This window comes from Mesoplodon densirostris, chromosome X (assembly GCF_025265405.1).
Source record: "Mesoplodon densirostris isolate mMesDen1 chromosome X, mMesDen1 primary haplotype, whole genome shotgun sequence".
Classification (NCBI taxonomy): Eukaryota; Metazoa; Chordata; class Mammalia; order Artiodactyla; family Ziphiidae; genus Mesoplodon; species Mesoplodon densirostris.
In genome coordinates, this window is record NC_082681.1 from 85140603 (window position 1) to 85166139 (window position 25537).

A 25537-nucleotide genomic window follows, 5' to 3' on the forward strand; every position below is an offset into this window, starting at 1 on the left:
AACCTAAATATCCAATGACAGATGAATGGATAAAGAAGATGTGGCACATATACACAATGAAATATTACTGAGCCATAAAAAGGAACGAAATTTAGCTATTTGTACTGAGGTGAATAGACCTAGAGTCTGTCATAGAGTGAAGTCGGAAAGAGAAAAACAAATACCATATGCTAATGTGTATATATGGAATCTTAAAAAAATGATACTGATGAACCCAGTGGCAAGGAAGGAAAAAATATGCAGACATAGATAACAGACTTGAGGACACAGTGGGGGATGGGGAAGCTGGGATGAATTGAGAGAGTAGTAACAACATATATACACTACCAAATGTAGATAGTGAGTGGGAAGCTGCTGCATAGAAGAGGCAGATCATCTCAATGTTTTGTGACAAGCTAGAGGGGTGGGACAGGGAGTGTTGGAAGGAGACTCAAGAGGAAGGGGATATGGGGATATATGTATACATATAGCTGAATCACTTTGTTGTAGAGCAGAAACTAACACAACTTTCTAAAATGATTATACCCCAATAAAGATATTTTTTTTAAAAAGTAGAAGTTCCACAATGAAATAGAAACAGCAAAAATCTCAAACAAATCCTAGAGCTAAAGAATACAATGACTGAAATGAAGAATTCAATAGAAAGCTTCAGTAACAGCTTCAGCCAATCTGAAAAAGGAATCAGGAAATTAGAAGATAGGTATTTGAAACTATTTGGTTAGAGAAGCCAAAAGGTAAAGGAAAAGGAAGGAAGGAAGGAAGGAAGGAAGGAAGGAAGGAAGGAAGGGAGGGAGGGAAAGAAAGAAAGAAAGAAAGAAAGAAAGAAAGAAAGAAAGAAAGAAAGAAAGAAAGAAAGAAGGAAAGAAAGAAAGAAAGAGAAAGAAAGAAAGAAAGAAAGAAAGAAAGAAAGAAAGAAAGAAAGAAAGAAAGAAAGAAAGAAAAAGAAAGAAAGAAGGAAAGAAAATGTGAAGAAAGACTATAAGACTTACGGGACATCAGCAGAAACAATATATGAATTATAGGAATGCCAGTAAGAAAAGAGAAGACAAAAGGATAAAAAGTATATTTAAAGCAATAATAGCTGAAAACTTCACAAACATGAGAATAGAGATGGACATACTGATTCATGAGCACAGAATGCCCCAAATAAGTTGAACCAAAAAAAGGCTGCACTGAGACATTATAATTCAATTGTTAAAAGATTTTTTAAAAAGATATAATTTTGAAAGCAAGACAAAAGCAACTCATCACATACAAGGGAATCCCTATAAGACTACAGGCAGATTCTTCAAAAGAAATCTTGTGGGGCAGTAGAGAGTGAATTATATATTTAAAATATTGGAAAAGACCTGTCAACCAAGAATATTATACCCAGCAAAGCTCTCCTTCATAAATGAAGGAGAGATAAAGACATTCCCAAGCAATCAAAACTGAGGGACTTTATTGCTGCTAGATCTGCATTACGAAAAATGCTAAATGGTATTCTTCAAGCAGAAATAAACTTATTCTAATTAACATCATAAAATCATATGTGTAAAATTCAATGATAATGTTAAACATATAGACAGCTTCTCCTATGTTGTAATGGTGGTGTGTAATTCACTTACAATTCTAGTTGAAAGTTTAAAAAATATCATTAAAAAAACCATATGTATAATAATTTGTTATTGGACACACAACATAAATATATGTAAATTGCAACATCAATAACAAAATGTGAGAGGTTAATGGATTTATGTATGCTATTAAAGTTAAGTTGTAATTAAGATTAAGATAGGCTGTCATAAATATAAGATACTTTATGTAATCTTCATGGTAATCACAAAGGAAAAACCTGTAGCAGATAACACAAAAGATCATGACAAAGGAATGAAATCATACCATGACAAGAATTCATCAAATCAAAAAAGAAGACAGCAAGATAAGAAGAAATAAATGATCTACAAAACAGAGAGCAACTGACAAAATGATAATATTAAGTTCTTACCTATCAATATTTACTTTAAATGTAAATGGATTAAATTCTCCAATCAAAAGACAAAGAATGGCTTAAAAAACAAGACCCAACAACATGCTGCCTACAACAGACTCACTTCAGCTTTAAAGACACACATAGACTGAGAGTGAAAGGAGGGAAAAAGATATTTAAAGTACATGAAACCCAAAATAAAGCAGAGGTAGCTATACTTATATCAGACAAATTATACTAAAGGTAAAAATGTTCAAAACAGATATAGAAGGTAATTATATAATAATACACCAGTTATTCCATCAACAAAGTAACTATTTATGCACACAACACAGCATCATTAATGTCTAGAGCAACTACTAACAAAACTAAAAGGAGAAATAAAGAGACATACAATAATAGTTGGGGACTTTTTTTAACACCTTTACTGAAGTATAATTGCTTTACAATGGTGTGTTATTTTCTGTTTCATAATAAAGTGAATCATCTATACATATACATACATCACCATATCTGTTCCCCTCTTGCATCTCCCTCCCTCACACCCTCCCTATCCCACCCCTATAGGTGGTCACAAGTCACCGAGCAGATCTCCCTGTGCTATGACGCTACTTCCCACTAGCTATCTATTTTATGTTTGGTAGTGTATATATGTCCATGCCACTCTCTCACATTGTCACAGCTTACCTTTCCCCATCCCCATATCCTCAAGTCTATTCTCTAGTAGGTCTGCATCTTTACTCCCATCTTGCCCCTAGGTTCTATGTGACAATTTTTTTCTTTAGATTCCATATATATGTGTTAGCATACGGTGTTTGTTTTACTCTTTCTGACTTACTTCACTCTATATGACAGTCTCTACGGCCATCCACCTCACTACAAACAACTCAGAATCATTCCCTTTTGTGGCTGAGTAATATTCCATTGTATATATGTGCCACATCTTTATCCATTCATCTGTTGATGGACACTTAGATTGCTTCCATGTCCTGGCTGTTGTAAATAGAGCTGCAATGAACATTTTGGTACATGATTCTTTTTGAATTATGGTTTTCTCAGGGTATATGCCCAGTAGTGGGATCCTGGGTCATATGGTAGTTCTATTTGTAGTTTTCTAAGGAACCTCCATACTGTTCTCCAGTGCCTGTATCAATTTACATTCCCACCAACAGTGAAAGAGGGTTCCCTTTTCTCCACACCCTCCCCAGTATTTATTGTTTGTAGATTTTTGATGACGGCCACTCTGACCAGTGTGAGAAGATATCTCATTGTAGTTTTGATTTGCATTTCTCTAATGATTAAAGATGTTGGGCACTATTTCATGTGTTTGTTAGCAATCTGTATATATTCTTTAAAGAAATGTCTGTTTAGGTCTTCTGCCCATTTTTGGATTGGGTTGTTTGCTTTTTTTGATATTGAGCTGCATGACCTGCTTATAAATTTTGGAGATTAATCTTTTGTCAGTTGCTTCATTTGCAAATATATTCTCCCATTCTAAGGGTTGTCCTTTCATCTTGTTTATGGTTTCCTTTGCTGTGCAAAAGCTTTTAAGTTTCATTAGGTCGCACTTGTTTATTTTTGTTTTTATTTCCATTTCTCTAGGAGGATCTTGCTCTGATTTATGTCATAGAGTGTTCTGCCTATGTTTTCCTCTAAGAGTTTGATAGTGTCTGGCCTTACATTTACGTCTTTAATCCATTTTGAGTTTATTTTTGTGTATGCTGTTAAGGAGTGTTCTAATTTCATGCTTTTCCATGTAGCTGTCCAGTTTTGCCAGCACAACTTATTGAAGAGGCTGTCTTTTTTCCATGGTATATGCTTTCATCCTTTATCAAAGATAAGGTGACCATAAGTCCATGGGTTTATCTCTGGGCTTTCTATCCTGTTCCACTGATCTATATTTCTGTTTCTGTGCCAGTACCATGCTGTCTTGATTACTGTAGCTTTGTAGTATAATCTGAAGTCAGGGAGCCTGATTCCTCCAGCTCTGTTTTTCTTTCTGAAGATTGCTTACGCTATTCGGGGTCTTTTGTGTTTCCATACAAATTGTGAAATTTTCTGTTCTAGTTCTGTGAAAAATACCAGTGGTAATTTGATAGGGATTACATTGAATCTGTAGATTGCTTTCAGTAGTAGAGTCATTTTCACAGTTTTCATTCCTCCAAGCCAAAAACATGGTATATCTCTCCAACTATTTGTATCATCTTTAATTCCTTTCATCAGTGTCTTATAATTTTCTGCATACAGGCCTTTTGTCTCCTTAGGTAGGTTTATTCCTAGATATTTTACTCTTTTTTGCAATGGAAAATGGGAGTGTTTTCTTAATTTCACTTTCACATTTTTCATCACTAGTGTAGAGGAATGCCACAGATTTCTGTGCATTAAATTTGTATACTGCTATTTTACCAAATTCATTGATTAGCTCTATTCGTTTTCTGGTAGCATCTTTAGGATTCTCTATGTAGAGTATCATGTCATCTGCAAACAGTGACAGCTTTACTTCTTTTCCAATTTGGATTCAATTTATTTCTTTTTCTTCTCTGATTGCTGTGGCTAAAACTTCCAAAACTATGTTGAATAATAGTGGTGTGAGTGGGCAACATTTTCTTATTCCTGATCTTACTGTAAATGGTTTCAGTTTTGCACCATTGAGGACGATGTTGGCTGTTGGTTTTTCATATATGGCCTTTATTATGTTGAGGAAATTTCCCTCTATGCCTACTTTCAGGAGGGTTTCTATCATAAATCGGTGTTGAATATTTTCGAAAGAATTTTCTGCATCTGTTGAGATGAACATATGGTTTTTTTCCTTCAATTTGTTAATATGGTGTATCACGTTGATTGATTTGCATATACCAAAGAATCTTGCATTCCTGGGATAAACCCCACTTGATCATAGTCTATGATCCTTTTAGTGAGCTGTTGGATTCTGGTTGCTAGTATTTTATTGAGGATTTTTGCATCTATGTTCATCAGTGATATTGGCCTGTAGTTCTCTTTCTTTGTGACATATTTGTCTGGTTTTGTTATCAGAGTGAGGGCAGCCTCGTAGAATTAGTTTGGGAATGTTCCTCCCTCTGCTATATTTTGGAAGAGTTTGAGAAGGATAGGTATTAGCTCTTCTCTAAATGTTTTATAGAATTCGCCTGTGAAGCCATCTGATACTGGCCTTTTGTTTTTTGGAAGATTTTTAATCACAGTTTCAAATTCACTGCTTGGGAAATATCTGTTCATATTTTCTATTTCTTCCTGATTCAATCTTGGCAGGTTGCGCATTTTTAAGAATTTGTCCATTTCTTCCAGATTGTCCATTTTATTGGCATAGAGTTGCTTGTGGTAATCTCTCATGATCTTTTGTATATCTGCAGTGTCAGTTGTTACTTCTCCTTTTTCATTTCTAATTCTATGTATTTGGATCTTTTCCCTTTTCTTCTTGATAAGTCTGGCTAATGGTTTATCAATTTTGTTTATTTTCTCAAAGAACCAAGTTTTAGTTATATTGATCTTGTATCATTTCCTTCATTTCTTTTCCATTTATTTCTGATCTGATGTTTATGATTTCTTTCCTTCTGTTAACTTTGGGGTATTTTTTTTCTTCTTTCTCTAATTGCTTTAGGTGTAAGGTTAGGTTGTTTATTTGAGATGATTCTTGTTTCTTAAGGTAGAATTTTATTGCCATCAACTTCCCTCTTAGAACTGCTTTTGCTGCATCCCATAGGTTTTGGGTCATCGTGTTTTCACTGTCATTTGTTTCTAGGTATTTCTTGATTTCCTCTTTGATTTATTGAGTGATCTCTTGGTTATGAAGTAGTGTATTGTTTAGTCTCCGTGTGTTTGTATTTTTTTACAGATTTTTTCCTGTAATTTATACCTAGTCTCATAGCGTTGTGGTCGGATAGCATACTTGATACGATTTAACTTTTCTTAAACTTACCAATGCTTCATTTTGACCCAGGATATGATCTATCTTGGAGAAGGTTCCATGAGCACTTGAGAAGAATGTGTATTGTTTCATTTTTGCATGGAATGCCCTATAAATCCCCATTAAATCCACCTTGTTTATTGTATCATTTAAAGATTGTGTTTCCTTATTTATTTTCATTTTGGATGATCTGTCCATTGGTGAAACCGGGGTGTTGAAGTTCCCTCTATGATTGTGTTACTGTTGATTTCCCCTTTTATGGCTGTTAGCACTTGCCTTATGTATTGAGGTGCTCCTATGTTGGGTGCATCAGTATTTCAATTGTTATATCTTCCTGGGTTGACCCCTTGATCATTATGTAGTATCCTTCTTTGTCTCTTGTAATAGTCTTTGTTTCAAAGTCTATTTCATCTGATATCAGAATTGCTACTCTGGCTTTCTTTTCATTTCTATTTGCATGGGATATCTTTTTCCATCCCCTCACTTTCAGTCTGTATGTGTCCCTAGGTCTGAAGTGCATGTCTTGTAGACAGCATATATATGGGTCTTGTTTATGTATTGATTCAGCCAATCTATGTCTCTTGGTTGGATCATTTAATCCCTTTACATTTAAGGTAATAATCGATACGTATGATCCTATTACCATTTCCTTAATTGTTTTGGGTTCATTATTGTAGGTCTTTTCCTTCTCTTGTGTTTCCTGACTAGAGAAGTTCCTTTCACATTTGTTGTAAAGCTGCTTTGGTGGTGCTGAATTCTCTTAGCTTTTGCTTGTCTGTAAGTTTTTTTAATTTCTCCATCAAATCTGAATGAGATCCTTGCTGGGTAGAATAATCTTGGTTGTAGGTTTTTCTCCTTCATCACTTTAAATATTCTCGCTTGTAGAGTTTTTTTGCTGAAATATCACCTGTTAACCTTATGGGGATTCCTCTTGTGTTATTTGTTGTTTTTCCCTTGGTCCTTTTAATATTTGTTTCTTGTATTTAGTTTTTGATAGTTTGATTAATATGTGTTTTGGCATGTTTCTCTTTCGATTTATCCTGTATGTGACTCTCTGTGCTTCTCGGACTTGATTATCTATTTCCTTTCCCATATTAGTGAAGTTTTCAACTATAATGTCTTCAAATATTCTCAGCCCCTTTCTTTTTCTCTTCTTTTCCTGGGACCCCTATAATTAGAATGTTGGTGCATTTAATGTTGTCCCAGAGGTCTGTGAGACTGCCTCAATTATTTTCATTCTTTTCACTTTATTATGCTCTGCACTAGTTATTTCCACTATTTTATCTTCCAGGTCACTTATCCGTTCTTTTGCCTCAGTTATTCTGCTATTCATCGATTCTAGAGAATTTTTTATTTCATTTATTGTGTGGTTCACCTCTGTTTGTTTGCTCTTTAGTTCTTGTAGATCTTTGTTAAACATTTCTTGTATTTTCTCCATTCTATTTCCAAGATTTTGGATCATCTTTACTGTCACTATTCTGTATTCTTTTTCAGTTAGACTGCCTATTTCCTCTTCATTTGTTAGGTCTGGTGGGTTGTTGCCTTGCTCCTTCATCTGCTGTGTGTTTCTCTATCTTCTCATTTTGCTTATCTTACTCTGTTTGGGTTCTTCTTTTCGCAGGCTGCAGGTTGGTAGTTTCCATTGTTTTTGGTGTCTCTCCCTAGTGGCTAAGGCTGGTTCAGTGGGTTGTGTTGGCTTCCTGGTGGACGGGACTAGTGCCTGTGTTCTGGTGGATGAGGCTGGATCTTGTTTTGCTGGTGGGCATTTCCACCTCTGGTGGTGTGTTTTGGGGTGTCTGTGGCCTTATTATGATTTTAGGCAGCCTCTGTGATAATGGATGGGGTTGTGTTCCACTCTTGCTAGTTGTTTGGAATACAGTGTCCAGCACTGTAGCCTGCTGGTCATTGAGTGGAGCTGGCTCTTCGTGTTGAGATGGAGATCTCTGGAAGATTTTTGCCGTTTGATATTATGTGGATCTGGGTGGTCTGCTGTGGACCAGTGTCCTGAACTTGGCTCTCCCACCTCTGTGGCACAGCCTTGACAGCTGGCTGGAGAACCAAGAGCCTGTCCTCCGCACGGCTAAGAAAAAAAGGGTGAAAAAAAGAAATAAAGAAAAAAGAACATAAAATAAAGTAAAATAAAATAACGTAAAATAAAATAAATTTATTAAAATAAAAAATAATTATTAAGAAAATCTTTTTTTATGTAATAAAAAAAGGACAGACAGAATCCTAGGACAAATGGTAAAGGCAAAGCTGTGCTGACAAAATGAAACATAGAAGCCTATACATACACACTCACAAAAAGAAAAAAATGGAAAAAAATATATATATAGTGGCCCCCAAAGTCCACCTCTTCAATTTGGGATGATTCTTTGTCTATTCAGGTATTCCACAGATGCAGGGTACATCAAGTTGATTGTGGAGGTTTAATCCTGTGATCCTGAGGCTGCTGGAAGAAATTTCTCCTTTCTCTTCTTTGTTTGCACAGCTCCTGGGGTTCAGCTTTGGATTTGCCCCCCCCCCCGTGGGTTTAGGTCGCCTGAGGGTGTCTGTTCTTCACTCAGACAGGACAGGGTTGAAGAAGCAGCTGATTCGGGGGCTCTGGCTCACTCAGGCTGTGGTAAGGGAGATGTACGGAGTCTGGGGTGAGCCTGCAGTGGCAGAGGCAGGTGTGATGTTGCACCAGCCTGAAGCACGCTTTGTGTTCTCCTGCGGAAGTTGTCCCTGGATCATGGTACCCAGGCAGTGGCGGGCTGCACAGGGTCCCAGGCAGAACGGTGTGGATAGAGACCTGTGCTTGTACACAGTCTTCTTGCTGGCTGCAGCAGCGTTAGCATCTTATACCCGTCTCTGGGGTCTGCGCTGATGGCTGCAGCTTGCGCCCATCTCTGGAGCTCCTTTAAACGGCTCTCTTAATCTCCTCTCCCTGCGCACCAGGAAACAAAGAGGCAAGAAAAAGTCTCTTGTCTCTTTGGCAGCTGCAGACATTTTCCCAGACTCCCTCTTGGCTAGCTGTGGCGCAGTAGCCCCCTTCAGGCTGTGTTCATGCAGCCAACCCCAGTCGTCTCCCTGCGATCCAACAGAAGCCCGAGTCTCAGCTCCTAGCCACCCCCCGCCACAGTAGGTGAACAGACAAGCCTCTCGGGCTGGTGAGTGCTGGTTGGCACCAATCCTCTGTGCGGGAATCTCTCCGGTTTGCCCTCTGCACCCCTGTTGCTGTGCTCTCCTCTGTGGCTCCAAAGCTTCCCCCCTCTGCCACCCGCAGTCTCCACCCGTGAAGGGCCTTCCTAGTGTGTGGAAACCTTTCCTCCTTCATAGCTCCCTCTCACTGGTGCAGGTCCCATCCCTATTCTTTTTTTTTTTTTTTTTTTTTTTGCGGTACGCGAGCCTCTCACTGTTGTGGCCTCTCCCGTTGTGGAGCACAGGCTCCGGACGCTCAGGCTCAGCAGCCATGGCTCACGGGCCCAGACGCTCCGCGGCATGTGGGATTTTCCTGGACCAGGGCACGAACCCGTGTCCTCTGCATCGGCAGGCGGACTCTCAACCAGTGTGCCACCAGGGAAGCCCCCGTCCCTATTCTTTTGTCTCTGTGTTTCCTTTTTTTTTTTTGCCCTACCCAGGTACGTGGGGAGTTTCTTGCCTTTTGGGAGGTCTGCACTCTTCTGCCAGTGTTCAGCAGGCGTTCTGTAGGAGTTGTTCCACATGTAGATGTATTTCTGATGTATTTGTGGGGAGGAATGTGATGTCCGTGTCTTACTCTTCCGCCATCTTGCAGCTCCTCCTGCGGACTTTTAATACACCTCTCTCAACATGTATAGATCATCAAGATACAAAATCAATAAGGAATGGATTTGAACACTTATAGACTAAAAACATCCTAAAAGACTTATATAGAACATATATATATATATATATATATATATATATATATATATATAAAAGAATACACATTCTTTTCAAGTACACATAGAACTTTTTGTAGGATCATAGGTTACATTAAAAAGCAGATGCTAGCAGATTTAAGAAGACTGAAATCATACCAAGTATTTTTTCTGACCACAATGGTATAAAACAAGAAAGTAATAACAGTTGGAAAGCTGGAAAATTCACAAACACATGGAAATTAACATGCTGCTGAACAACCAATGGATCAAAGAAGAAATCAAGAGAGAAATTTAAAAAATATTGAGACAAACAAAAATGGAAACACTAAATATCAAAATGTATGAGATGCAGTTAGAGCCATTCTAAAAGGAAAGGTTATAGTTATAAACACATACATCAGTGAAAAAAATCTCAAATAACCTGACTTTACAGTTCAAGAAAATAGAAAAGTAAGAACTAAGCCCAAAATTAGAAGAGACAAAGAAATAAAAATTAGAGCAGAAATAAATGAAATAATAAACCAATAGGAAAAATTAACAAAAGTAAGAGTCAGTTCTTTTAATAGATAAACAAAATTGTCAAACACTTCACTAAACTAACCAAGAGAGAATCCAAATAAATAAAATTATAACTGAAAGACGAGACATTAGAACTTATACCTCAGAAGTACAAATGATCAGGAGCAACTATTATGAACAATTTTATGTCAGCATAGCTGGATAACATAGAAAATGGATAAATTCCTAGAACTCATACAATTTACCAAGTCTGAATGATGAAAAAATAGATAATATAAACAGACCAATAACAAGTAAGGAAACTGAATTAGTAATCAAATCCTTCCAACAAAGAAAAGCACAGGAGCAGATAGTTTCACTGGTGAATTCCAACAAACATTTAAAGAAGCATTAATCTAATAAGGACCTACTGTATTGCACAGGGAACTCTTACTCAATACTCAGTAATGGCCTAGATGGGAAAGGAATCTAAAAAAGAGTGGATATATGTATATGTATAATTGATTCACTTTGCTGTACACTTGAAACAAACAACATTGTAAATCAACTATACTCCAATAAAAAATTAAAAAAAAATAACAAAAGCATTAATGCCAAATCTTCTCAAACTCTTTCAAAAAAATTGAAGAGAAAGGAACACTTCCAATCTCAATTTACAAGGCCAGTATTATCCTGATACAAAAGCCAGATAAGAACACTACAGGCGACCGGAGGAAGATGGCGGAAGAGTAAGACGCGGAGATCACCTTCCTCCCCACAGATACATCAGAAATTCATCTACACGTGGAACAACTCCTACAGAACACCTACTGAACGCTGACAGAAGACCTCAGACCCACTAAAAGGCAAGAAACTCCCCACATACCTGGGTAGGGCAAAAGAAAAAAAGAATAAACAGAGACAATAGGATAGGGACGGGACCTGCACCAGTGGGAGGGAGCCGTGAAGGAGGGAAGGTTTCTACACACTACAAGCCCCTTCACGGGCGGAGACTGCAGGTGGCGGAGGGGGAAAGCTTCGGAGTAGCGGAGGAGAGCACAGCAACATGGGTGTGGAGGGCAAAGCGGAGAGATTCCAGCACAGAGGATCGGTGCCCTCAGGCACACACCAGCCCGAGAGGCTTGTCTGCTCGGCCACCGTGGCGGGCAGGGCTGGGAGCTGAGGCTTGGGTATCGGCTTTCAGTCGGAGCGCAGGGAGAGGACTGGAGCTGGCGGCAGGAAGAGAGCCTGAAGGGGTTAGTGCACCACGGCTAGCCCGGAGGGAGTCCGGGGAAAGGGTCTGGAGTTGCTGAAGAGGCAAGAGTCTTTTTTCACTTTCACTTTCGTTTCCTGGTGTGCGAGGAGAGGGCATTAAAAGGGCTGCTTAGGGAAGCGCCTGAGACAGGCGCGAGCCGCGGGTAAGGCGTGGACCTCGGAGACTGGCGTGGGCCGCTGCCGCCGCCCGCCGCCGCCCCCACGGCCCGCCACCGCCGCCGCCTGCCGCCGCCCGCCGCCGCCACAGCCGCGGGGCCTGTGTGCGAGCGCGGGTCACTGTCCGCCCCGCCTTCCGGGGGACCTGTGCACCCCGCCACTGCCGGGGTCCCGAGACCCGGGGACGGCTTTCCCGGGAAAGCGCACGGAGCGCCACGGGCTGCTGCAACGTCACGCCGGCCTCTGCCGCCGCAGGCCCGCCCCACACTGCGCACCCCTCCCTCCCCTCTGCATGAGTGAGCCAGAGCCCCCGAATCAGCGGCTCCTTTAAACCCGTCCTGTCTGAGCGAAGAACGGACGCCCTCCGGCGACCTACGCACAGAGGCGGGGCCAGGTCCAAGGCTGAGACCCGGGAGCTGTGAGAGCAGAGTCAGGGAAATCTCTCTGTGCAGCCTCGGAGGCAGCGGATTAAAGCTCCACGGTCCATTTGATGTGCCCTGCGTCTGTGGAGTGCATGAATGGACAGCGAATCATCCCAAATTGAGGAAGTGGACTTTGAGGACAAGATTTAAGACTTTCCCCCCTTTTCCTCTTTTTACAACGAATTATTCCAAAGTAAGGAGGTGGACTTAGAGAGCAAGATTTCAGACTTCTTGCCCTTTTCCTCTTTTTACAACGAATTATCCCAAATTGAGGAGGTGGACTTGGAGAGCAAGATTTTTGATTTTTCCCCCTGCTCTCTTTTTGTGAATGTGTATGTGTAATCTTCTGTGTAAGATTCTCTCTGTATAGCTTTGCTTCCACCATATGTCCCAGGGTTCTATCGGTCCGTTTTTTTTTTTTCAATAATTACTTTCTAATTTTAATAACGCTACTATATTTCATACTTTATTCTATTTTACTTTACCTGCTCTTTCTTTTTTTCCTACCTTCCCTTCCTCCCTCCCTCCCTCCGCTCTTCCTTTCCTTCTTTCTTTTTCTTTCCTCCCTCCCTCCCACCCTTCTTCTTTCCACTTTCTTTTTCTTTCCTTCCTCCCTCCCTCCCTCCTTTCTTTCTTTCTTTCCTTCCTCCCTCCCTCCCTCCCTTCTTCCATTCACTCTTCCTTTTGCTTTCATTGCTCCCTCCCTCCCTCCTTTCTTTCCTTCTTTCTTTCCATCCTTCCTCACTCCCTCCCTCCTTTCTTTCTTTCTTCCTTCCTTCCTTAATTTCTTCCCTTCTTCCTTTCTTTCCCTCTCTCTTTCTTTCTTCTACTAATTCTTTCTTTCTGCTTTTTCTCCCTGTTATTCTGAGCTGGGTGGATGAAAGGCTCTTGGTGCTGCAGCCAGGAGCCAGTGCTGTGCCTCTGAAGTGGGAGAGCCAACTTCAGGACATGGGTCCACAAGAGACCTCCCAGCTCCACATAATATCAAGCAGCGAAAATCTCCCAGAGATCTCCATACCAACACCAGCACCCAGCTTCAGTCAACGACCAGCAAGCTACAGTGCCGGTCACCCTATGCCAAGCAACTAGCAAGGCAGGAACACAACCCCACCCATTAGCAGAGAGGCTACCTAAAAACATAATAAGGCCATAGGCACCCCAAAACACACCACCAGACGTGGACCTGTCCACCAGAAAGACAAGATCGAGCCTCAACCACCAGAACACAGGCATTACTCCCCCCCACCAGGAAGCCTATACAACCTACTGAAACAACCTTAGCCACTGGGGTCAGACACGAAAAACAACGGGAACTACGAATCTGCAGCCTGCAAAAAGGAGACCCCAAACACAGTAACATAAGCAAAATGAGAAGACAGAAAAACACACAGCAGGTGAAGGAGCAAGATAAAAACATACCAGACCTAACAAATGAAGAGGTAATAGGCAGTCTACCTGAAAAAGAATTCAGAATAATGATGGTAAAGATGATCCAAAATCTTGGAAATAGAATAGACAAAATGCAAGAAACAGTTAACAAGGACCTAGAAGAACTAAAGATGAATCAAGCATCGATTAAAAACACAATAAATGAAATAAAAAATACTCTAGATGGGATCAATAGCAGAATAACTGAGCCAGAAGAACGGATAAGTGAGGTGGAAGATAAAATAGTGGAAATAACTGATGCAGAGCAAAATAAAGAAAAAAGAATGAAAAGAACTGAGGACAGTCTCAGAGACCTCTGGGACAACATTAAACGCACCAACATTCGAATTATAGGGGTTCCAGAAGAAGAAGAGAAAAAGAAAGGGACTGAGAAAATATTTGAAGAGATTATAGTTGAAAACTTCCCCAATATGGGAAAGGAAATAGTTAATCAAGTCCAGGAGGCACAGAGAGTCCCATACAGAATAACTCCAAGGAGAAATACACCAAGACACATATTAATCAAACTGTCAAAAATTAAACACAAAGAAATCATATTAAAAGCAGCAAGGGAAAAACAACAAATAACACACAAGGGAATCCCCATCAGGTTAACAGCTGATCTCTCAGCAGAAACTCTACAAGCCAGAAGGGAGTGGCAGGACATAATTAAAGTGATGAAGGAGAGAAACCTGCAGCCAACATTACTCTACCCAGCAAGGATCTCATTCAGATTTGATGGAGAAATTAAAACCTTTACAGACAAGCAAAAGCTGAGAGAGTTCAGCACCACCAAACCAGCTTTACAACAAATGCTAAAGGAACTTCTCTAGGCAAGAAACACAACAGAAGGAATATACCTACAATAATGAACCCAAAGCAATTAAGGAAATGGGAATAGGAACATACATATCAATAATTACCTTAAATGTAAATGGACTAAATGCTCCCACCAAAAGACACAGAGTGGCTGAATGGATACAAAAACAAGACCCATATATATGCTGTCTACAAGAGACCCACTTCAGACCTAAAGACACATACAGATTGAAAGTAAGGGGATGGAAAAAGATATTCCATGCAAATGGAAATCAAAAGAAAGCTGGAGTAGCAATTCTTATATCAGACAAAATAGACTTTAAAATAAAGACTATTAGAAGAGACAAAGAAGGACACTACATAATGATCAAGGGATCGATCCAAGAAGAAGATATAACAATTGTAAATATTTATGCACCCAACATAGGAGCACCTCAATACATAAGGCAAATACTAACAGCCATAAAAGGGGAAATCGACAGTAACACACTCATAATAGGGGACTTTAACACCCCACTTTCACCAATGGACAGATCGTCCAAAATGAAAATAAATAAGGAAACACAAGCTTTAAATGATACATTAAACAAGATGGACTTAGTTGATATTTATAGGACATTTCATCCAAAAACAACAGAATACACATTTTTCTCAAGTGCTCATGGAACATTCTCCAGGATAGATCATATCTTGGGTCACAAATCAAGCCTTGGTAAATTTAAGAAAATTGAAATTGTATCAAGTATCTTTTCCGACCACAATGCTATGACACTAGACATCAATTACAGGAAAAGATCTGTAAAAAGTACAAACACATGGAGGCTAAACAATACACTACTCAATAACGAAGTGATCACTGAAGAAATTAGAGAGGAAATTAAAAAATACCTAGAAACAAATGACAATGGAGACACGACAACCCAAAACCTATGGGATGCAGCAAAAGCAGTTCTAAGGGGGAAGTTTATAGCAATACAATCCCACCTTAAGAAACAGGAAACATTTCGAGTAAACAACCTGACCCTGCACCTAAAGCAATTAGAGAAAGAAGAACAAAAAACCCCCAAAGCTAGCAGAAGGAAAGAAATCATAAAGATCAGATCAGAAATAAATGAAAAAGAAATGAAGGAAATGATAGCAAAGATCAACCAAACTAAAAGCTGGTTCTTTGAGAAGATAAACAAAATTGACAAACCATTAGCCAGACTCATCAAGAAAAGAAGGGAGAAGACTCAAATCAATAGAATTAGAAATGAAAAATGAGAAGTAACAACTGACACTGCAGAAATACAAAATATCATGAGAGATTACTACAAGCAACTCTATGCCAATAAAATGGACAACCTGGAAGAAATGGACAAATTCTTAGAAATGCACAACCTGCCAAGACTGACTCAGGAAGAAATAGAAAATATGAATAGACCAATCACAAGCACTGAAATTGAAACTGTGATTAAAAATCTTCCATCAAACAAAAGCCCAGGACCAGATGGCTTCACAGGCGAATTCTATCAAACATTTAGAGAAGAGCTAACACCCATCCTTCTCAAACTCTTCCAAACAATTTCAGAGGAAGGAACACTCCCAAACTCATTCTACGAGGCCACCATCACCTTGATACCAAAACCAGGCAAGGATGTCACAAAGAAAGAAAACTACAGGCCAATATCACTGATGAACATAGATGCAAAAATCCTCAACAAAATACTAGCAAACAGAATCCAACAGCACATTAAAAGGATCATACACCATGATCAAGTGGGGTTTATTCCAGGAATGCAAGGATTCTTCAATATACGCAAATCAATCAATGTGATACACCATATTAACAAGTTGAAGGAGAAAAACCATATGATCATCTCAATAGATGCAGAGAAAGCTTTCGACAAAATTCAACACCCATTTATGATAAAAACCCTGCAGAAAGTAGGCATAGAGGGATCTTTCCTCAACATAATAAAGGCCATATATGACAAACCCACAGCCAACATTGTCCTCAATGGTGAAAAACTGAAACCATTTCCACTAAGATCAGGAACAAGACAAGGCTGCCCACTCTCACCACTCTTATTCAACCTAGTTTTGGAAGTTTTAGCCACAGCAATCAGAGAAGAAAAGGAAATAAAAGGAATCCAAATCGGAAAAGAAGAAGTAAAGCTGTCATTGTTTGCAGATGACATGATACTATACATAGAGAATCCTAAAGATGCTACCGAAAAACTACTAGAGCTAATCAATGAATTTGGTAAAGTAGCAGGTTACAAAATTAATGTACAGAAATCTCTGGCATTCCTGTACACTAATGATGAAAAATCTGAAAATGAAATCAAGAAAACACTCCCATTTACCACTGCAACAAAAAGAATAAAATATCTAGGAATAAACCTACCTAAGGAGACAAAAGACCTGTATGCAGAAAATTATAAGACACTGATGAAAGACATTAAAGATGATAGAAACAGATGGAGAGATATCCCATGCTCCTGGATTGGAAGAATCAATATTGTGAAAATGACTCTACTACCCAAAGCAATCTACAGATTCAATGCAATCCCTATCAAACTACCACTGGCATTTTTCACAGAACTAGAACAAAAAATTTCAAAATTTGTTTGGAAAAACAAAAGACCCCGAATAGCCAAAGCAATCTTGAGAACGAAAAAAGGAGCTGGAGGAATCAGGCTCCCTGACTTCAGACTATACTACAAAGCTACAGTAATTAAGACAGTGTGGTACTGGCATAAAAACAGAAAGATAGATCAGTGGATCAGGATAGAAAGCCCAGAGATAAACCCACGCACATATGGTCAACTTATCTTTGATAAAGGAGGCAGGAATGTACAGTGGAGAAAGGACAGCCTCTTCAATAAGTGGTGCTGGGAAAACTGGACAGGGACACGTAAAAGTATGAGATTAGATCATTCCCTAACACCATACACAAAAATAAGCTCAAAATGGATTAAAGACTTAAATGTAAGGCCAGAAACTATCAAACTCTTAGAGGAAAACATAGGTAGAACACTCTATGACATAAATCACAGCAAGATCCTTTTGGACCCACCTCCTAGAGAAATGGAAATAAAAACAAAGATAAACACATGGGACCTAATGAAACTTCAAAGCTTTTGCACAGCAAAGGAAACCATAAACAAGACCAAAAGACAACCCTCAGAATGGGAGAAAATATTTGCAAATGAAGCAAGTGACAAAGGATTAATCTCCAAAATTTATAAACAGCTCATGCAGCTCAATAGCAAAAAAACAAACAACCCAATCCAAAAATGGGCAGAAGACTTAAATAGGCATTTCTCCAAAGAAGATATACAGACTGCCAACAAACACATGAAAGGATGCTCAACATCATTAATCATTAGAGAAATGCAAATCAAAACTACAATGAGATATCATCTCACACCAGTCAGAATGGCCATCAGCAAGAAATCTAGAAACAATAAATGCTGGAGAGGGTGTGGAGAAAAGGGAACACTCTTGCACTGCTGGTGGGAATGTGAATTGGTACAGCCACTATGGAGAACAGTATGGAGGTTCCTTAAAAAACTAAAAATAGAACTACCATATGATCCAGCAATCCCACTACTAGGCATATACCTTGAGAAAACCATAATTCAAAAAGAGACATGTACCAAAATGTTCATTGCAGCTCTATCCACAATAGCCCGGAGCTGGAAACAACCTAAGTGTCCATCATCGGATGAATGGATAAAGAAGATGTGGCACATATATACAATGGAATATTACTCAGCCATAAAAAGAAACGAAACTGAGCTATTTGTAATGAGGTGGATAGACCTAGAGTCTGTCATACAGAGTGAAGTAAGTCAGAAAGAGAAAGACAAATACCATATGCTAACACATATATATGGAATTTAAGGGAAAAAAATGTCATGAAGAACCTAGGGGTAAAACAGGAATAAAGACACAGACCTACTTGAGAATGGACTTGAGGATATGGGGAGGGGGAAGGGTAAGCTGTGACAAAGCGAGAAGAGGCATGGACATATATACACTACCAAACGTAAGGTAGATAGATAGTGGGAAGCAGCCGCAGAGCACAGGGAGATCAGCTCGGTGCTTTGTGACCGCCTGGAGGGTTGGGATGGGGAGGGTGTGAGGGAGGGAGATGCATGAAGGAAGGGATGTGCGAACAGATGTATATGTATGACTGATTCACTTTGTTATAAAGCAGAAACTAATAAAAAAAAGAATAAAATAAAATTAAAAAAAATACTCCAACTAAAATGTGCAACGGAACTGAATAAACATTTTTACAAATATATTTAAACAGACAACATGAAATATATATGAAAAGGTGCTCAACATCAGTAATTATCAGAGAAATGCAAACAAAACCACAGTGATGAGTTGGGGTGTGTTCAGGGTGACATTTATACAATGGAATATTATTCAGCCATAAAAAAGAATGAAATAATGCCATTTGAGGCAACATTGATGGACCCAGAGATTATCATGCTAAGTGAAGTGAGCAAGACAAATATCTTGTGATATCGCTTATATATGGCATCAAGAGATGTGATACAAATGAACTTATTTACAAAACAGAAACAGACCCATAGACATAGAAAACAAACTTGTGGCTACCAAAGGGGAAGCGGGGGGGGATAAAATTGGAGTTTGGGATTAACTTATACACACTACTATGTATAAAATAGATAACCAACAAGGACCTACTGTATAGCACAGGAAATTATACTCAATATTTTGTAATAACCTACAAGGGAAAAGAATCTGAAAAAAATAGATACACACCTATGTTTAACTGGATCACTTTGCTGTACACCTGAAACTAACACAACATTGTAAATCAACTATAGTTCAATAAAAATTAATTAATTTTTAAAAACCACAGTGAGATATCACCTTAAACCTGTTACAATGGCTATTATAAAAAAGACAATAGACAACAAGTGCTAGTGAGGATGTGGAGAAAAGGGAACCCTAGTACACTGTTGGTGGGAATGTAAATTTGTATAGCCACTATGGAAAACAGCATTCCTCAAAAGAAAAAAAAGGTTCCTCAAAAAATTAAAAGTACAAATACCATCTGATCCAGAAATTCCACTCCTGTGTATATACACAAAGAAAACAAAAACACTAATTCAAAAAGATATATGCACCCCAAAGTTCACAGTGGCATTATTTACAACAGCCAAGATATGGAAGCAAACTAAGTGCCCATCAACTGATGAATGGATAAAGAAGCTGTGATATATACTCGATGGTGTTATGCCTCATAAAGTAAATCAGACAGAGAAAGATAAGTACTGTATGTTTTCATTTATATGTTGAACCTAAAAATTAAAATGGACCAGGCACTGATGGGGGCCCACGGACACCTAAAGGGACGGGAGGAACAACCAGGCAGGATGTGGGAAGAGGGAGGGGGAACGAGTAGTGGAGGCAAGATGGGACCAGTGTCCCTGAGGGGCGGCTGGGGGAAGGGAGGGGTTACCATGCTCAAGACGGGCCCACCCAAAGTGAGGGGATTAGCTGGGAGAGGAAGAGACCCTAGGGGTATGGGGGATTAGAAGGGAACTTGGCCAGAGAGTCCCCCACCCACTTGGGACCCCAAGAGCCTGCTGAGGTCCCAGGACTGATCTTCCACACTCTGAGAACCACTCTGGCTGCACTGAGCCTAATCCTGCCCCCAAACCCCACCCACGGCCTTATCACTGCACTCCACACTCTGAGGCCCCCTCTGGCCCTGGAGGCATTTCTCAACTGTGGGTCTTCAGCCTAGGCCCAGCCCCTGCCTAAACCCTGCACCTGCCTAAGCACCACCCCACCTAAGTTCCACCCCAAAAGCCAAGGCTTTTTCTGGCCCTTAAAAAAAAAAAAAAACTTTTAGGCTATGGTTCTGTGTTCCTTATTGTTTCATTTATATTTTTTCCAATAATTTTTTTTTCTTACTTTATTTTATTTTTTATTCTTTGTTACTGTTGTGCTCCTTCTGGTTTGTTACCCCCTCCCTTTTTTTGTTTGTGGTTTTGTTTTACCTTGTTTTTGTTTCACTTATATTTTTACTTTTTCTAATACATTTTTTATTTTTCTAACTTTATTTTTTATTCTTTGTTATTGCACTACTCTTTTTTTTGCCACTTTACATGGCTTACAGGACATTGGTTCCCATGCCAGGGGTCAGGCCTGAGCTCTGTGGTGGGAGCGCTGAGTTCAAAACCCTGGACTAAGAGAGAACCTCAGACTGGAGGAAATATTGAGTGAGGTCTCCTGGAGCTCCTCATCTCAGCACCAAGACCCAGCTCTACCCAACTGCCCACAAACTCCAGTGCTGCACACCTCAAGCCAAACAACCAGTAAGACAGGAACACAGTCCCACCCATTAAAAAAATGAGATGACAAAAATATATGTTGTAGGCAAAGGAGCAAGGTAAATGCCTACAAGATCAAATAAATGAGAAGAGAATAGGCAACCTACCTGAAAAAGAATTCAGAGTAATGATAGTAAAGATGACTCAAAATCCCAGAAATAAAATAGAGCCAGGGATAAAGAAAATACAACAAATGTTTAACAAAGAACTAGAAGAACTAAAGAACAAACAGAAAGTGATGAATAACACAAAAACTGAAATGAGAAATACACTAGAAGGAATCAACAGCTGAATAACTGAGGCAGAAGAACGAATAAGTGAGCTGGAAGATAGAATGGTGGAAATAACTGCCATGGAGCAGAATAAAGAAAAGAGAATGAAAAGAACTGAGGACAGGTTCAGAGACCTCTGGGACAACATTAAAAGCACCAATATTCGAATTATAGGGGTCCCAGAAGAAGAGAAAGAGAAAGTGTCTGAGAAAATATTCAAAGAAATTATAGTCAAAAATTCCCTAACATGGGAAAGAAAATAGTTAACCAACTCCAAGAAGTGCAGAGAGTCCCAGGCAGGATAAACCCAAGGAGAAAAATGCTGAGACACATAATAATCAAACTAACAAAAATTAAATACAAAGAAAAAGTATTAAAAGCAGCAAAGGAAAAATCAATAAATAACATACAAGGGAATCCCATAAGGATATCAGCTGCTTTTCCAGCAGAAACTCTGCAGGCCAGAAGGGAGTGGCAGGATATATTTAAAATGATGAAAGGGAAAAACCTACAACCAAGATTACTCTACCCAGAAAGGATCACATTCAGATTAGAAGGAGAAAACAAAAGCTTTACAGACAAGCAAAAGATAAGAAAATTCAGCACCACCAAACCAACTTTACAACAAATGCTATAGGAACTTCTCTAGCTGGGAAACACAAAAGAAGGAAAAGACCCACAAAAAAACACCTGAAACACTTAAGAAAATGGTAATAGGAATATACATATTGATAATTACCTCAAATGAAAATGGAATAAGTGTTCCAACCAAAAGACACAGACTGTCTGAATTAATACAAAAGCAAGACCTGTATATATGCTGTCTATGAGAATCCCACTTCAGACCTACAGACACATACAGACTGAAAGTAAGGAAATGGAAAAAGATATTCCATGCAAATAGAAAATACAAGAAAGCTGGAGTAGCAATACTATTATCAGATAAAATAGACTTTAAAATAAAGACTGTTACAAGATAAGGAAGGAAACTGAAACGTGATGTAGGGATCAGTCCAAGAAAAAATATAACAATTATAAATATTTAAGCACCTAGCAGAGGAGCACCTCAATACGTAAGGCAAATGCTAACAGCCATAAAAGGGAAAATTGACAGTAACACAATAATAGTGGGGAACTTTAACATCCCACTTACACAAATCAACAGACCATGCAGAAACAAAATTAATGAGGAAACACAATCATTAAATAACACAATAGACCAAATAGATTTAATTGATACTTATAGGACATTCCACCCAAAAGCAAGAGAATACACTTTCTTCTCAAGCATACATGGAACATTCTCCAGGATAGACCACATCTTATGTCACAAATCAATCATCAGAAAATTTAAGAAAACTTAAATTGTATCAAGAATCATTTCCGACCAAAACACTATGAGATTAGAAATCAATTACAGGAAAAAAACTGTAAAGAAACCCACAAACACAAGGAGGCTAAACAGTGTGCTGCTAAATAACCAAGAGATCACTGAAGAAATCAAAGAGGAAATAAAAAATACCTAGAAACAAATGGCAATGAAAACATGATGACCCAAAACCTATGGAACACAGAAAAAACAGTTCTAAGGGGTAAGTTTACAGCAATAAAATCTCACCTCAAGAAACAAGAAAAATCTCAAATAAACAATCTAAACTCACAACTAAAGCAACTAGAGAAAGAACTAAGAAAATCTAAAGTTAGAAGAAAAGAAATCATAAACATCACAGCAGACATAAATGAAATAGAAATGAAGAAAAAATAGCAAAGATCAGTAAAACTAAAAGCTGGTTCTTGGAAAAGATAAACAAAATTGATAAACCTTTAGCCAGACTCATCAAGAAAAAGAGGGAGAGGACTCAAATCAGCAAAATTAGAAATGAAAAAGGAGAAATTACATCTGACAACATAGAAATACAAGGGACCATAAGAGACGACTACAAGCAACTATATGCTAATAAAACAGACAACCTTGAAGAAATGGACAAATTCTTGGAAAGGTACAACTTTCCGAGATTGAATAAGGAAGAATTAGAAAATATAAACAGAACTATTACAAGTAATGAAATTTAAACTATAATTTAAAATTTTTGAACAAAAGTCCAGGACCACATGGCTTTACAGACAAACTCTATCAAACATTTAGAGAAGAGCTAACACCTATCTTACTCAAACAGTTCCAAAACATTGCAGAGGGAGGAAGATTCCAAAATTTGTTCTATGAGTCCACCACCACCCTGATACTGAAACGAGACAAAGATATCACAAAAAAAGAAAATTACAGTCCAAAAAAAACCTAATGAACATAGATTCAAAAATCCTCAACAAAATACTAGCAAACAGAATCCATCAACACATTAAAAAGACCATACATCATGATCAAGTGGGATTTACCCCAAGAATGCAATGATTCTTCAACATATGCAAATCAACCAATGTGGTACACCATATTAACAAATTAAAGGATAAAAACCATATGATCAGCTCAATAGATGGAGAAAAAGCTTTTGACAAAATTCAACACTGATTTATGATAAAAACTCCCCAGAAAGTGGGCACAGAGGGAACCTATCTCAACAAAATAAAGGCCATATAAGACAAACCCACAGCCAAAATCATTCTCAGTAGTGAAAAACTGAAATCATACCCTCTAAGATCAGGAAAAAGACAAGGATCTCCACTCTTCCCACTCTAATTCAACATAGTTTTGAAAGTCCTAGCCATGGGAATCAGAAAAGAAAAATAAAAGGAATCCAATTTGGAAAAGAAGAAGTAAAACTGTCACTGTTTGCAGAGGACATGATACTATACATAGAAAATCCTAAAGATGCTAACAGAAAACTACAAGAACTAATCAACGAATTTGGTAAAGTAGCAGGATGCAAAATTAATGCACAGAAATATCTTACATTCTATACACTAAGAACAAAAGACCAGAAAGAGAAATTAAGGAAACACTCCATTTACCACTGCAAGAAAAAGAATAAAATACCTAGGAATAAAGCTACCTAAGGAGGCAAATGACCTGTACACAGAAAACTATAAAACACTGATGAAAAAAATTAAAGATGACATAAAAAGATAGAGAGATATACCATGTCCTTTGATTGGAAGATTCGATATTGTGAAAATGTCTATACTACTCAAAGCAATCTATAGATTCTATGCAATCCCTGTCAAATAACCAATGCCATTTTTCACAGAATTAGAACAAAAAAATTTTACAATTCATATGGAAACAAAAAAGACGCTGAAGAGCCAAAGCAATTTTGAGAAGGAAAAACAGACCTAACAAAATAAGGCTCCCTGACTTCAGACCATACCATAAAGCTATAGTAATCAAGACAGTATGGTACTATAATAAAAACAGAAATATAGATTGATGGTACAGGACAGAAAGCCATAGATAAACCCACACACGTATGGCCAACTAATCTATGACAAAGGAGGTAAGAACATACAATGGAGAAAAGACAACTTCTTCAATAAGTGGTGCTGTCAAAACTGGACAGCAACATGCAGAAGAATGAAATTAGAACAAACACTAACACCATACACAAAGATAAAATCATAATGGATTAAAGTTTTAAATATAAAGGCAGACACTATAAAAGTCTCAGAGGAAACATAGGAAGAACACTCTTTGACATAAATCACAGCAAGATCTTTTCTGACCCACATCCTAGAGTAATGAAAATAAAAACAATAATAAACAAATGGCACCAAATTAAACTTAAAAGCTTTTGCACAGCAAAAGGAAACCATAAACAAGATGAAAAGACAACCCTCAGAATGGGAAAAAATATTTGCAAATGAAGCAACTTACAAAGCATTAATCTCCAAAATACACAAAAAGCTCATGCAGCTCAATATCAAAAAAACAAACAAACTAATGAAAAAATGGGTGGAAGATCTCAGCAGACATTTCTCCAAAGAAGACATACAGATGGCCACCAAACACATGAAAAGATGCTCAACATCATTAATCATTAGAGAAATGCAAAGCAAAACCACAATTAGGTATCAACTCACTCTGATCAGAATGGCCATCATCAAAAAATCTACAAACTACAAATGCAGGAGAGGATATGGAGAGAAGTGAATCCTCTTAGTCTGTTGGTGGGAATGTAAATTGATACAGCCATTGTGGAGAACAGTATGGAGGTTCCTTAAAAAACTAAAAATACAGCTACCATATGACATGGCAACCCCACTCCTGGGCATATAGCCAGAGGAAACCATAATTCAAAACCACACATGCAGGGGGAGAACTTCAAGATAGCAGAGGAGTAAGACGTGGAGATCACCTTCCTCCCCACAAATACATGAAAAATGCATCTACCTGTGGAACAACTCATAGAGAACACCTATGAATGCTGGCAAAAAACCTCAGGCTTCCCAAAACGCAAGAAAATCCTCACGTACCTGGGTAGGGTGAAAGAAAAAATAAAAATAGAAATAAAAAACAGAGACAAAAGAATAGGGATGGGACCTGCACCTCTGGAGGGAGCTGTGAAGGAG